This window comes from Miniopterus schreibersii, assembly GCF_964146895.1.
Source record: "Miniopterus schreibersii genome assembly, chromosome: X".
Lineage (NCBI taxonomy): Eukaryota > Metazoa > Chordata > Mammalia > Chiroptera > Miniopteridae > Miniopterus > Miniopterus schreibersii.
The window spans coordinates 19,957,292-19,970,148 of record NC_138104.1 but is presented as its reverse complement, the minus strand read 5'-3'; the positions used below and the strand labels follow the sequence as shown (position 1 = coordinate 19,970,148).

The window sequence follows — 12,857 nt, the reverse complement described above, 5'->3', positions numbered from 1 at the left end:
ATTCCATTTACAAATTTTTTGAGGAATTTGTTTTTTAAAGGAAAGCATCATGATCAGAGTATGGATGGACATGTTTGTTAGGGAACTCCCGGCCTTTTTCTGCCATAGTATAAATAATCCTTCCTGGTTATTTCAAGTGATATTTTCAATCTAAAATCTAGAAGGCAGGTGCTCACGTGTCTTTTTCCATGCTTGGAAAATACAGGGAGGAGGACATAGGGGCAACTGCCACCATGATTGATTTCCTTGGGATAGACGATTGACCAGCTGATTGTAATCAATGCATTTTGCACTCTCTCAGAACAGTGAAACTGTTATATTAAAACTCCTCAAAGTAGACCAAAGAAATAATGTTTTAAATTTTAAAGATTTTGAAGTGCAAGATATCTTTCTCATGTCATTTCTTCTTCTAAACCACAGAATTAGCGTTTACGCCATATGTTGTTAACAGATTATAAAGTTGCAATGATAAAATGTATATCCTAAAGATAACAATAGTGATAAAATGACTGAGATTCTTCATTTTAAACCTTGTGTAATCCTACTTTTGAAAACTTTGTAGAATTATAAGTAGATGTAAGAAGATTCATATAGGATCAATATATTTTACAATCTTCCTGTCTTTGAGTTTGAAGTGTATGATAGGTTAAGCTCAAGCCAGGAAACAAGAATGTTTTTAGAACTCCATGACTCAAAATTGAGATTTGAAGGGGCTGTACTATATCATAATAGTAAAATAATAGTAATTATATAGTAAATATAATCATAATTGAAATAAAAATATAGGGTGTCCCAAAAAATGTATACACACACTTTGAATAATTATAAAGGCCATGTTTATTAAAATATATTTTATTTTCAACATTGAGCTATCAGTTGTTAAAGTGTGCATACATTTTCTTGGGTCACCCTGTATATCATTCATTTTTTTATTCAACAAATTTTTATATAACATCTAACATGTGCAAGGTATTTTCCATTCATAATCTATTCTTTTTTTAAATACGTTTTTATTGATTTTAGAGAGAGAGAGAGGAAGAGTGAGAGAGAGAAAGAAATATCAATGAGAGAGAAACATTGATCGGCTGCCATCTGCACAACCCCTGCTGGGGATCCAGCTGCAACCCCAGCATGTGCCCTGACCAGGAATCGAACCAGTGACCTCTTGGCACACGGGTCGATGCTCAACCACTGACCCACACCAGCTTGGCCATAATTTATTCTTAATGATAATCATCTCAAATAGACTGAAATATTCTCTTAACATAAAACTAATTTCTGCTTTTGCTGAGTCCTTATATTTAAGAACATGAAATCAGGGCCCGTGTACTCTGTTGGAGGCTCTTCTGATGTTGAGGCCTTGGTTAGTATATTCTCATTTAAAAGTGAAAACCAATTCTGTGAAATCTGAGAGTGATTTTCTGACTAGCTCATAGTGAAGTTGTGTTGTTTTTTCCCCCCTCTAATTGATTAGTTTTTCGGGGAAAAATCTTGTCATTTCAAACTTAGCTAGATATAAGTAGTCATTCATATAAGATCAATAAGGGAAAAGTTCATTTTCTTTGAATAATTACTTTCCACATTTTACTTTTTTTTCCTTAAAATTGCTTTCAAGAGCAGGGAAGGATGACTATATTTCCCAGCAGATGAGAATGTAAAATGATCATTAAGAAAGGATATGCCATTTCATCAGGATGTGGTCTTGGTTCAGGCAGTGATAAAATAAACTGCATTAATTTTGATATATCTTTAGAAATATCAAATCTACATTTTTATAGCTTGGTTTTTATTACTGTACCCTATATGAAAAAGGTGCAATCCAAGCAGAGAGGGAGAAGTTGCTATAAATTATAAGTGAGTTTTTTATTAATACTATATGATATCTGTATCAAAACTTTTAAAAAAAAAACCTCAAGAAAATGTCTCATTTTAAAACTATTGTGGGAATATACAGTTAGCATTTTTATATATAGCATGGATAGAATAATAAATGGGAAATTGACTACTAACCTTTTGCATATTGCTGTTACTGACAGCAGGAAATAAATCAGGAAAAAACTTTACAAAACAGAAGCCATTTTCAAGAAAATAATTAGAAACTGGGAGACATGATTTTTTGAAAAAGGAGAAACAGTGTTATGATTAATGAGGTGGCTGTGAACTTTGTGATGTCATATTGCTTTTTCTTCCGTTCTGAGTTTTGTTCTATATAAGTGAGGTTCCTGGGTAAGTGAGATTTTGCAGTTTACAGAGCATTTCAAAAAATATATCTCTTGTTCACAAGAACCTAGAAGCCAGGTTACTGATTTGTGTCTTGGGAGCAATGGATTGAGCAGTTTTGATTACTTTGTAGTCTCTATTTTGTCTTCTTTAATGTAAACATTAGTGTTTTTTATGCAAATTCTCATTACCATAATACTTTGTCAGCCTTCACGTATCATTTATTAAGATCTTGATTTTTTAAAAATGAAACTATGAATCACAGATGTATTGGATGATTTCACTTAAATATTAAAAAGTAGGAATAGGGCGGGGGAGAGGCTTTGAGCTTTGAGTTTCTCCTCACTGCAAAACCAAAGTTCATTAGTTTTAACAGGAGAAAGTCCTCAGTCTGAAAGTAACTTGCCAAGAAATTATGAAAGTACTAGTAATTAAAATACAAAACTACTTTCATAGGCTGAATTGTTAATTTCATGTTCTTGGCCTGGCTCAATTTCAGGCACTGTTGCTAAACAAACAAACAAAAAGTTTCTGTTAGTTTTGTCTTGAAGAGAGAAACAATCTCTCAAAGCTCCAACTGAGAAATAACTGCTCTACAACGTGTAAAGAAAACAGACTTTAGATTTAAATTTGTGAGCCAGTGTTTATGGAGGCTTATACCCTTTGCTATATATTGCAACTATAATTATAGTTAGTGGAACAGTTTGGGAGATCATGTGCTTACCCAGCTGAATAGCGAAGACTATTCACAAATCCATGTAGCCTGTTGGAGTTAGCCTTGTGTTAGGCAATAGATACATTTCTGAGAAATTGTATGTAAGAGAACTTGGACCAAATAAGTCCTATTTTAAGGGCGTGGAAACTGTTTAAAGAACCTCATGAGGCTTCTGGATTCGCATAGGAAGATGACTAGAACTATTGCATTGTTCCCCGTTCATTTTTTCTCTCTCACTTTAATCAGATTAGCATGTTATTCTTGCAAATTGGATATGCCGCTCCTATTTAATGGTTTATTAAGTTCGAATATCATCTGTTTATGAGATCTGGAGGTTTTGGTACTTGAGCCTCTCTGTTAATAAGAGTTACATGCCTCTGTTAATAAAATAAATAGTGCTAGAGGCTTTGAGGTAATTATTTCATTAGAATTGAAAGCATTAACAATTGGTGGTAACGTACTGTGTAAATATATTAAAAGTAGCATACTAAGTAACATCTTACTTCTCAGTGCTGAGTTTCTTACTTGTGTTTAGCCCATAGCTGTGATGTGAGTGGCCTCGGGCCTCAGGCCTCGGGGAATGGGTTAGACACACAGAGAGAAAGTGAGTCAACAGAGAATGTTGGCTCAAAAAGTCGCCCGAATGCATCTGCTGCGAAAAGCATTTCAGGGGGAGAGAACCAGAACACAGCATTTTCCAGGAAGGGACTGTGGGTAACTGGAGGGGACACACACATGGAAACAGCCCACAAGAAAAGCATAAGGAACGGTGGCGCTTAATACTGCTATTGTTTGGGGAGCAAATGGAATTTCTAAGCTGATGACAATAGTCCCTGTTCTATTGAGCGCTGAAAAGCCACTTAATTAAAAAAGGAAGGGACGGAAGTATGAGAAAGCTCATGAAGAAATTGAAGAAAAATATAAATATCAATTGGTGACAGGAATGGAAAATCTGGAAGAAAACAGGTACATTTAGGCTCCCATAAAGAAAAAATATCTCAAGAAAACAGCATTAATGCAATAGGTCTGTGTAGAGGGGGGAATCCCCCCTACCCTTCTTTAGTTCTTATGGCTGGACTAATAATAAATAATAAAATTGACACAAGAGTAAATTAACAGGAGAAAAACCAATTTAATACATATGCACAAGAGACTCATGATATTAAGATCATAAAATGAGGCTCAGAGAAATGATGACCCACCCAAGTCTTATACCATTTAAAAAGAAAATATAAGATAAAGAAACAATAAATTTGTAAGAAATTGAAAGGGGAAAAAAAAGTTAGTGCTGATTAGAAAGGAATCTATCTAAAGTTCGGATATTCATTAATGAGAAATTTAAACAAAGTAGCAAATGAGGGAAGAGACAATGAAGTGTGTTTATACAGACTCCAGCTCTGAGGTGCTTAAAGGAGCAATAAGGGATATCTTCTGGGTGCAGGGAGGACACCTTTCACATGGGATATTTATCTCCTGCTTTTAGGGGGACAGAGTGTTCTTCTTGCAACGGTAGTTTCTTAAGTAACTTTAATTCAAATGATCAATATGAGATTGTGGCTGGCCAGCATGGCTCAGAAGTTGAGCATTGATCTATGATCCAAGAGATCGAGGTTCAATTCCCGGTCAGGGCACATGCCCAGGTTTCCGGCTCCATCCCTAGTAGGGGGTGTGCAAGAGACAGATGATCGATGACTCTCTCTCATCATTGATGTTTCTCTCTCTCCCTCTGTTTTTCTCTCTCTGAAATCAATAAAAACATATATATGAGATTGTGGGATAACTTGGGGTGGCCTACCCTGGACCCTAACAGCTCCAAAGAGGAAGATTTAATGAATATGGGAAAATACAATGGAAAGGCTAAAAAATAGTGTAGCCCTAGCCGGTGTGACTCAATTGGTTAGACTGTGCCAGATTCTAGTACTTTAAATAGTTTTCTCCCATTGGGACCTGGAGAGTATTATGCTGAGTGAAATAAACCAGGCAGAGAAAGACAAGTATCACATGATCTCACTTATATGTGGAATCTAATGAACAAAATAAAGTGACAAACAAAATAGAACCAGAGACATAGAAGCATGAAATTGACGTATATTAGAGGGAAAGGGGGGGTGGGGGGTGGGGAGAGATTAACCAAAGAATTTACATGCATTTGTGGACACAAACAATAGTGTGGTGAAGGGGAGGGATGGAAGCGGGGCAGAGGGGGTCAATGGGGGGAAAAGGGACATCTGTAGTATTTTCAACAATAAAGATAAATTTAAAAAATAGTTTTCTCCCATATATCATATTTTTCAGCAATGTTAGGTTAATTTTCAGAAGCATGAGAACTATACTGGGAGCTCAGTAAAATTTTAGGATTCTGTTCTTCAACAGACTAAGAATCCTTCAGAGTCTCCCCTTTTCTTATTAGGATATGGAAACGAACAGGTCCCAGACAATTTAGTTTAGTGATAATTTATTGATTGCGTACCATACTCTCCTTTCAGATACTTTAACATCAATAGTTCTTGGCTCCAAGAGAATAGCAGTGCATCATTTCAGATACAGGCATTATATTCTCCATTTGTCCCAATCATTTCATGTTGTTTTCTTTTTTCTTTTCTTTTTTTTCAGTTATGTCTTTATTGATTTCAGAGAGAGGAAGGAAGAGGGAGAGAGAGAGATAGAAACATCAATGATGAGAGAGTCATTGATCGAGCCCGCAACCCGGGCATGTGCCCTGACTGGGAATCGAACTGCAATCTCCTGGATCCTAGGTCGATGTTCAACCGCTGAGCCACGCCAGCTGGGCTTATTTTCGATATATGTTCATGATGATTGTAGTACTAAATCCATAGTGCCTAATACACTTTTCAAGCCCTTGGGAGGACATTCTATTTTCACTTGTCAATTTCAGCTTTTTTTCAGTACTATTTAAATGTTATGCAGAAAAAAATGAACAGTTGGCAGCACATTTTGTCACTTTGTCTACTAGCCAAAAATGCAAACATTTTTTATTCTCGTGGGGCTTTTTCTTGATGATTAATTTATTTTGATAATTTCTGATACAATATGATACAGCAGTCTTTATTTTTGTCCAAAGAAACAGTATTTATCCTACTGGTAACTGCATTTTTCTCTGAAAGAATGCTTTGGGTTTTTTTCGGGGAGAGGTGTGTCAGCGAGACTTTTAGCTGTAACTATAGGAACCTGAGAAAAGCCAATAGTCTTTAGTCCTTCCTCTTTAGTTCGAAAGAATATGTATATAATATCACCATTCAATCATTTCCTCATTGAATGACAGGTGAGAAGTAGGAAACATGGTTTTATCTACATAACAGTGACTCTGTAATTTTGCATGACTTCCTATGAAATATAGACAGCATGTGCCTAACATGTCTATTTTGACAGATCTAGAGAATGAAGACAAAATGGATGGTGTAGGTCTCTAAGTTGACTAAATTTATGTCAGTCATTACTCTATTGCAAAGTGCCATATAAACAACTAATCAATGCTTGGTAAGCAGAGATGAAAGGAAAATCCAAAAGTTAAATTTGCAGACCACTTAAAAGGTAAAACAGACCCCAAGTGGTACTCGGTTGGAGGTACTGAGAGTATTGAGAAATCACTTGGTAAACTCTGAAGGTTGGTGTTTTAATTCATTGCAACACATCAGCCCATGTTTAAAACCATCAATGCTTTTGTCTTTTTGGTTTTTGTTAGTTCATGTCTTTTATTAACCCATATACAATTACTTGTCTTCTGATGTGTTGAAGCAATAGGTCAGACACCATTTGCCACAATAATGTCTGTCTAAGTGGCTGGTCATAGAAACTCCAGGACCACATTCTTCTGAAGGGCACTCCTGACGAACATGACTGACTGGCACTCTCATCCACTGTGTGCCATTTCAGGACAGCCAGCTTCACCTTCTTTCTCCTATGCTTATTCCTCTTGGGAGTGGTGTAAGGCTTCTTCCTTTCCTTAGCACCACCATGAAGTCTCAACACAAGATGAAGAGTGGACTCCTTTTGAATGTTGTAGCTAGACAAAGGATGGCCGTCTTCCAGTTGCTTGCCAGCAAAGATCAGGAGGAGTTCCTTCCAAATCCTGGATCTTGGCCTTTACATTTTCTATTGTATCCGAGAGTTCAACCTCAAGAGTGATGGTCTTCCTTGGAGGGGTTTTCACCAAAATCTGTATCTTGGTGGCAACTCCACCGCAGATGGTGGATTGGAAAGCCACCAATGCTTTCTTTTCTTTTTCTTTCTTTTTTTCTTTTTTTTACCAGTACTTTCTTATCTCAACTCCTTATCATGATTTTCAACACCTCAATGATAGAGGCTCAGGGTATTTTCTCTAGCTTCATCTCATACAACTCATTCACTGTTCTCCACCCACTGTGGCTCACACCCATCTTAAGCCATTTACATTTTATGTTCACTCTGGAACACTATTTTCCCAGATCCTCAAATCACTAATTCTCCTGATTTTTATAATTCAGGTCATACGTCACCACCTAAAAGAGTGCTACCCTGACCACCCTATCCAAATTACTCAATCCTACCTCACATATTTTTCTCTTTTATTATATTTTCAGAGCACTGTTACTATATGAAGTCATCTTATTTGTTCACTTTCTTATTAAAACTCTCTCAGCCCCTATATTGAAACTCCATGGTAGCCAGGACCTTCTGTCTTGTTTACAGCTCTATCCCAAGCAACCAGTGTGTATGTTTATTGAAATAGGTATGATAAATAATAAAAATAGCCCTCAGCCAGCTAACTGATCAAGTCTTAGATCTAGTTCAGGGCTGTACAATTGGATAATGACTTAGGAGCTCTTGAAAAGATTTCAGAAGAGGGATACAAAGATGACAAAAGGATTAGAAAACAAGACCTATGAAAAACAGAAAATGGTGATATGAGTTGGAGTAATACTACTCCAAAATAAGAATCCAGTATAGTTTGTTTTTTACAGTTTACAGAGTACTTTGCATGTATAAATGCTCAACCTTTTACATAATAATCATGTAAAGTTGTTATTACTGTCCCTGTTATATGGGCATTAAAACTTTTGTACAGAGAATTTAAATGACTTGTCCAAAGTCACATAGTTATATGGTATAATTCATGTTTTCTTAGTCTCACATCCAATATTTTCTCCACAATACCACTTCTGGTTTAGCCTGCAGAGCAAGGGATTTTATTTGGATGTTATAAACAAAGATATTTCTCATTAGAAATGATAAATTCTGATAAAAGTTATCCCAGGTTGTTCCCACACATCTTTGAGATTCATTTGGAATAGATATTTACCTGTCTGGTAGGGTTTAGGAGAGGGTCTCACGAGAGGGTAAATGATGACTTAGACATGGTCTCTTCAAGCTCTAAGATTCTATAGTCTTTGAGCCAAACTCTCAACTTTCAAAATGAATTTTTTCAAATTTACTTACCATTTAAAATTCAACCAAATGATACTACCTTTTAAACTTTGTATCACAACTGGACTTGGCCCTAGGATGTGCTCATCGCATGGGCTGTGTACCTTTTTATTCACTACCCAGAACGTGCAGTGTGAACATAATAGAGATTGAAAGAGAGCCAGGAGGATAAAACATGAATTCTTAAAGAGTAACTTTGTGCTTCATGTAGACTTATTTCCTCTTCATTTTAAGCTTTTTACTAAATCTGCTTCCAAACTCTCAATTCCATAACCTAGATTCCACACTCATAACTGGCATCTGCATACTGCTTCTATTTTTATAATAGACTTTTTATTCCTTTTTTATTTAGATTAAATGTTTGTTAGAATTTCACGTGGATAGTCAAAGTTAGCTTTCAGTAACAGAAGCATTCTTTTAATAGAACGGTAGAAAACACATTTGGAAGAATATAATTCTTTTGATTTTCATCATTTTATTGACATTTCTTTTTCTGACACAACAGATGCTCTCTCTTTGCAGTTGATAATTGAAATCTCCATAGTATGATTTTACCCCATAATAATATTGGTGAGTATATCATTTTGTGATCATTTAACTGAATGTTTTTTTAAACCATGCATTTAAAATCTTCTATAATTTCCACCCGGCCGGGCATGGCTCAGCGGTTGAGCACCTACCTAGGATCCAGATCGGGGTTCGATTCCTGGTCAGGGCACATGCTCGGGTTGAGGGCTAGGCAGCCGATCAATGACTCTCTCATCATTGATGTTTCTATCTCTCTCTCTCCCCCTTCCTTTCCTCTCTCTGAAATCAATAAAAACATGTTTTTCAAAGAATAAAAAAAAAAAATCTTCTATAATTTCTAATATTTTTACAATGAGAGTTTATTACTTGAATAATTATAAATTGTTCATATGTTCTTTGGTCAAAATGGGGGAAAAATTTTCCTTGAGTGTTAGAATGAATTAGTTTGATTTGAAATCTGTGTAATATTTGCATAAAGTTCCAAATATAAAACTTGTTCCAATTGTGACTATATTCCTTATAATTAGAAAATTATTTTGTTATTCCTACTTTTGGATCTCCTTCCTTTATTAGGAACCAAAAGCTGAATGTAGGCATCTAACAACAAAATAAATATTTTAAAGTACTTAAGAGACCTAGTTCAAAACATGAATTTAAAAATATTATAGGCCAAGGAAAAATGACAGAAGTGCATTTGAATAAACCCATAAGTAGGAGACAGATACAAAGTGTGGCCTGGCCCGGCGTGGCTCAGTGGTTGCGTGTCGGCCTAGGATCCTAGGCGACCCGGTCAGGGCACATGCCCGAGTTGCAGGCTCCATCCCCAGTCAGGGGAGTGCAAGAGGCAGCTGATCAATGACTCTCTCATCATTGATGTTTCTCTCTCTCTCCTCCCTTCCTCTCTCTGAAATCAATAAAGATATGTTTTTTTTTAAAAAAAGAAAGTGTGTTTATAGGGAAAGAAGAATTTTAATAAATGCTGATTAGAAATATTAAGGCATTTTCTGTAATGTTATCATACTGAAAACTATGACGTAATAGTTTTCAAGAAAACACCAGAATACATTCAGCACGTTGTTTCTTCATGCCGTGCCTGGCATATAGCAGGTCCTCAGTAAGTATTTGTTGAAGGGATAAATGAGCCAACAAGTCTTATTTGAGCACCTGTTATGTGGAGGATAAAACACTACGACCCAGACAGAGCTTACGATCTAATATGGGAGAGAAGAAATGTAAGACAGTTGCATGAACGGGCACCGCAGAGAAAGTGTGTGATCAGAGTAAGCGTACCCTAAAAGGACACAGGAGGGCCAGGTCATTTCCCATCGGAGACCGTTTTAGGGAGGAAAGGGGAATTGAGACTTGGAATTGGTAAAAGTTAAGTGAACAAAATGATTTGTTTAAGCAAATATATAAAGGTTACTAAATATTATTATAAGACACTAAATAAATTAAAAGCAAATATTGGGTCATCAAGAAATCTTTTTTTATGATCATCCATTCTTAAAAATTCCATTTGCCTTTTACATTAATATGATATGAAACAGTCTCAGTTCCTGCAAGCCTCTTTGTCTCTTGGCTTTTTTCCCCTTAACATATTGCACACATCACTTCTAGTATAGCATATCTGAAATGTTCCAGTAATTACTCTGTCAGTCATTTTATTCTTCAGGTTAAACTTCTAGCCTGAATTATTAAAAATTAATTTAAATAATGAAAATAACATTAGTTGTTTCTAGTATAAAAACATAACTTTTTCTTCTAGGGAAGATTAAAGACTTTAATATTTTTCTTTTTATTTCCCCGTAGGTCAGTTTTGTGAGAAGTAGCTGGTATTAGGAAATGTTGATCTCATCGGGGTAAGGAGAGGTGTTAGAAGCAAGCTGATTTCCCCACCCAGCATGTTTGTGTCTATCATGTGAATGACGTGAGGATCACTTGCATTCTAAGCTAGTTTGCTCACCCCTTTCGTACAACTGGCTCCTAACCCACCTTCCCATTTATCAGATAGAATCTAGCTCTGCCCACCCTTCCCTCTTTCTCCTTCCCCTTTTCCCATTTCTTCTTGTCTACTTTATTAAGTGCACAGGGACCACGCAGGTTTTGTTCACCATTCTATCTCCAGCTGCAATCATAGCCCATGGGCTTGATGGGGCATGCATTTAAATGTTTGTTGAATAAATTAACTCCCTATTCTGTAGAACTAAACTATTTAAATATAGCAACCTAAGAAACACAGTATAGGAAGGTCAATCTGATGCCTGAATATACGCAGTGCATAATAAAAATAAAATTCAAATGGTTTTCAATTTATTAACTCATTTGAAATATTTATACTACTACTCTACCCAGTTAACACTTATTAACTGTGTAAACTTGAGCCAGTGAATTAGTACTGAGTTTTAGGTTTTTCTCGATATAAAATGTGACTAATAATATCTTGTCTATTGGAATACAGTGGGTCGAATTAGGGATCTATGGATCCAATTTATCATGGACAAAAATGTGAATATAACTTTTTAAAAATTATGTGGAAAATGCATGTGGAATTTTTTATTCTTTGCTTATTAATTAAAACTCCTGCCCAGCCCAAGTGGCTTAGTGGTTGAGTATTGACCTTTGATCCAGGAGATCAAGGTTCGATTCCTGGTCAGGGCACATGCCCAGGTTGCGAGCTCAATCCCCAGTCAGGGGCGTGCAGGAGGCAACCGATCAATGACTCTCTCATCATTGATGTTTCTCCCTCTCCCTCTCCCTCTCCCTCTCCCTCTCCCTCTCCCTCTCCCTCTCCCTCTCCCTCTCCCTCTCCCTCTCCCTCTCCCTCTCCCTCTCCCTCTCCCTCTCCCTCTCTCTTTTTCCTCTCTCTGAGATCAATAAAGACATATTAAAAACACACACACAAAAAAAAAAAAAACACAAAAAAACCTCCACAGGTTCCAAAATTCACTAAATTAAAAATAATACACATATATATGTATCTGTGAGCATTATTTTAATACATATATAAAATATATTTGCATATAAATATATATGTTTTGCTAGCAGAACTCATGACACCCACTTAGTAACATTGATAAATACTATTGGTTAGAGCTATGCAATCCAGGAAATTTCTAGACACAAATTAAGATCAAAACCTTTGTCATAAATGATTGTGTTTCTAGACATTTAATGATATATTTTGAAGGATTAAAAGTTAAGAATAACATTACTAACGGCCCTTCACTGCAGTAATCGTACAATTACCTTTCATCGTGAGCTCCTTTTTATTACTTGCACGGAAAATTTACCCATATTGTTCTTTTATTCATTCAATAAAGTTGTACCTACTGTTCAGTACTGCGCTAGGAGCTGCAGATGCGACAATAAATAAGACACAATCTCTCTCCTGAATGCGATCAAATTTTATTGGGACAAGTAAGCAGACAATTAAAATATTGTATTGTAAGTGCTACAAGGGGAGTGAGTTAAGGATGCTTTGGGGACACATGAAAGCTTTTCCTATCCAGCCTCTAGGTAGGGGAGTCAGTCAGGGAAGGCTTCCCAGAGGAGGTGGTACCCATGGTGCTTTTTTTCTGCCTATTCATGTCCTTCCCAGAGAGGTTGAAATGCAAATTATTTAAACATTTTAATGTCTAGCTGAGAGATATAGTAATAATTTATTGATTGATTACTTTGAGTTTTATACTGTATGGAACTACAAAACACATTTCTGAGACTAGTGGTAGAGATGAAAGGTAAGGAAACAAACCTCAGAAACAAAGAGGCAGCTTTCCTGAACCCAGGAAGTAAGAAATGAGATAGGATTAGGAACCAGATATTCACTAGTAGAATTCCTGGAAGTTGAATAACAATGCTAAGGAATTTTTTTTTTTAGAAGGGGATGGACTTAGATTTTTTAAAGTAACACACAAGACGTAATTTGAGTTGCATGCATCAGGTTGTTTACAGAACTGAACATAGCTACTGG

At 36.2% G+C, this 12,857-nt stretch overlaps 1 pseudogene across 1 annotated transcript; it reads right to left on the bottom strand.

The window, feature by feature from the left end:
* Positions 1–6,666: 6,666 nt before the first annotated feature.
* On the bottom strand, positions 6,667–12,140 carry LOC308551737 (ubiquitin-ribosomal protein eS31 fusion protein pseudogene; annotated as a pseudogene). Its single transcript has 2 exons — positions 12,134–12,140; positions 6,667–7,192 (listed from the first exon to the last, which is right to left on the bottom strand). The product of its transcript is annotated as a ubiquitin-ribosomal protein eS31 fusion protein pseudogene (transcript).
* Positions 12,141–12,857: the final 717 nt, after the last annotated feature.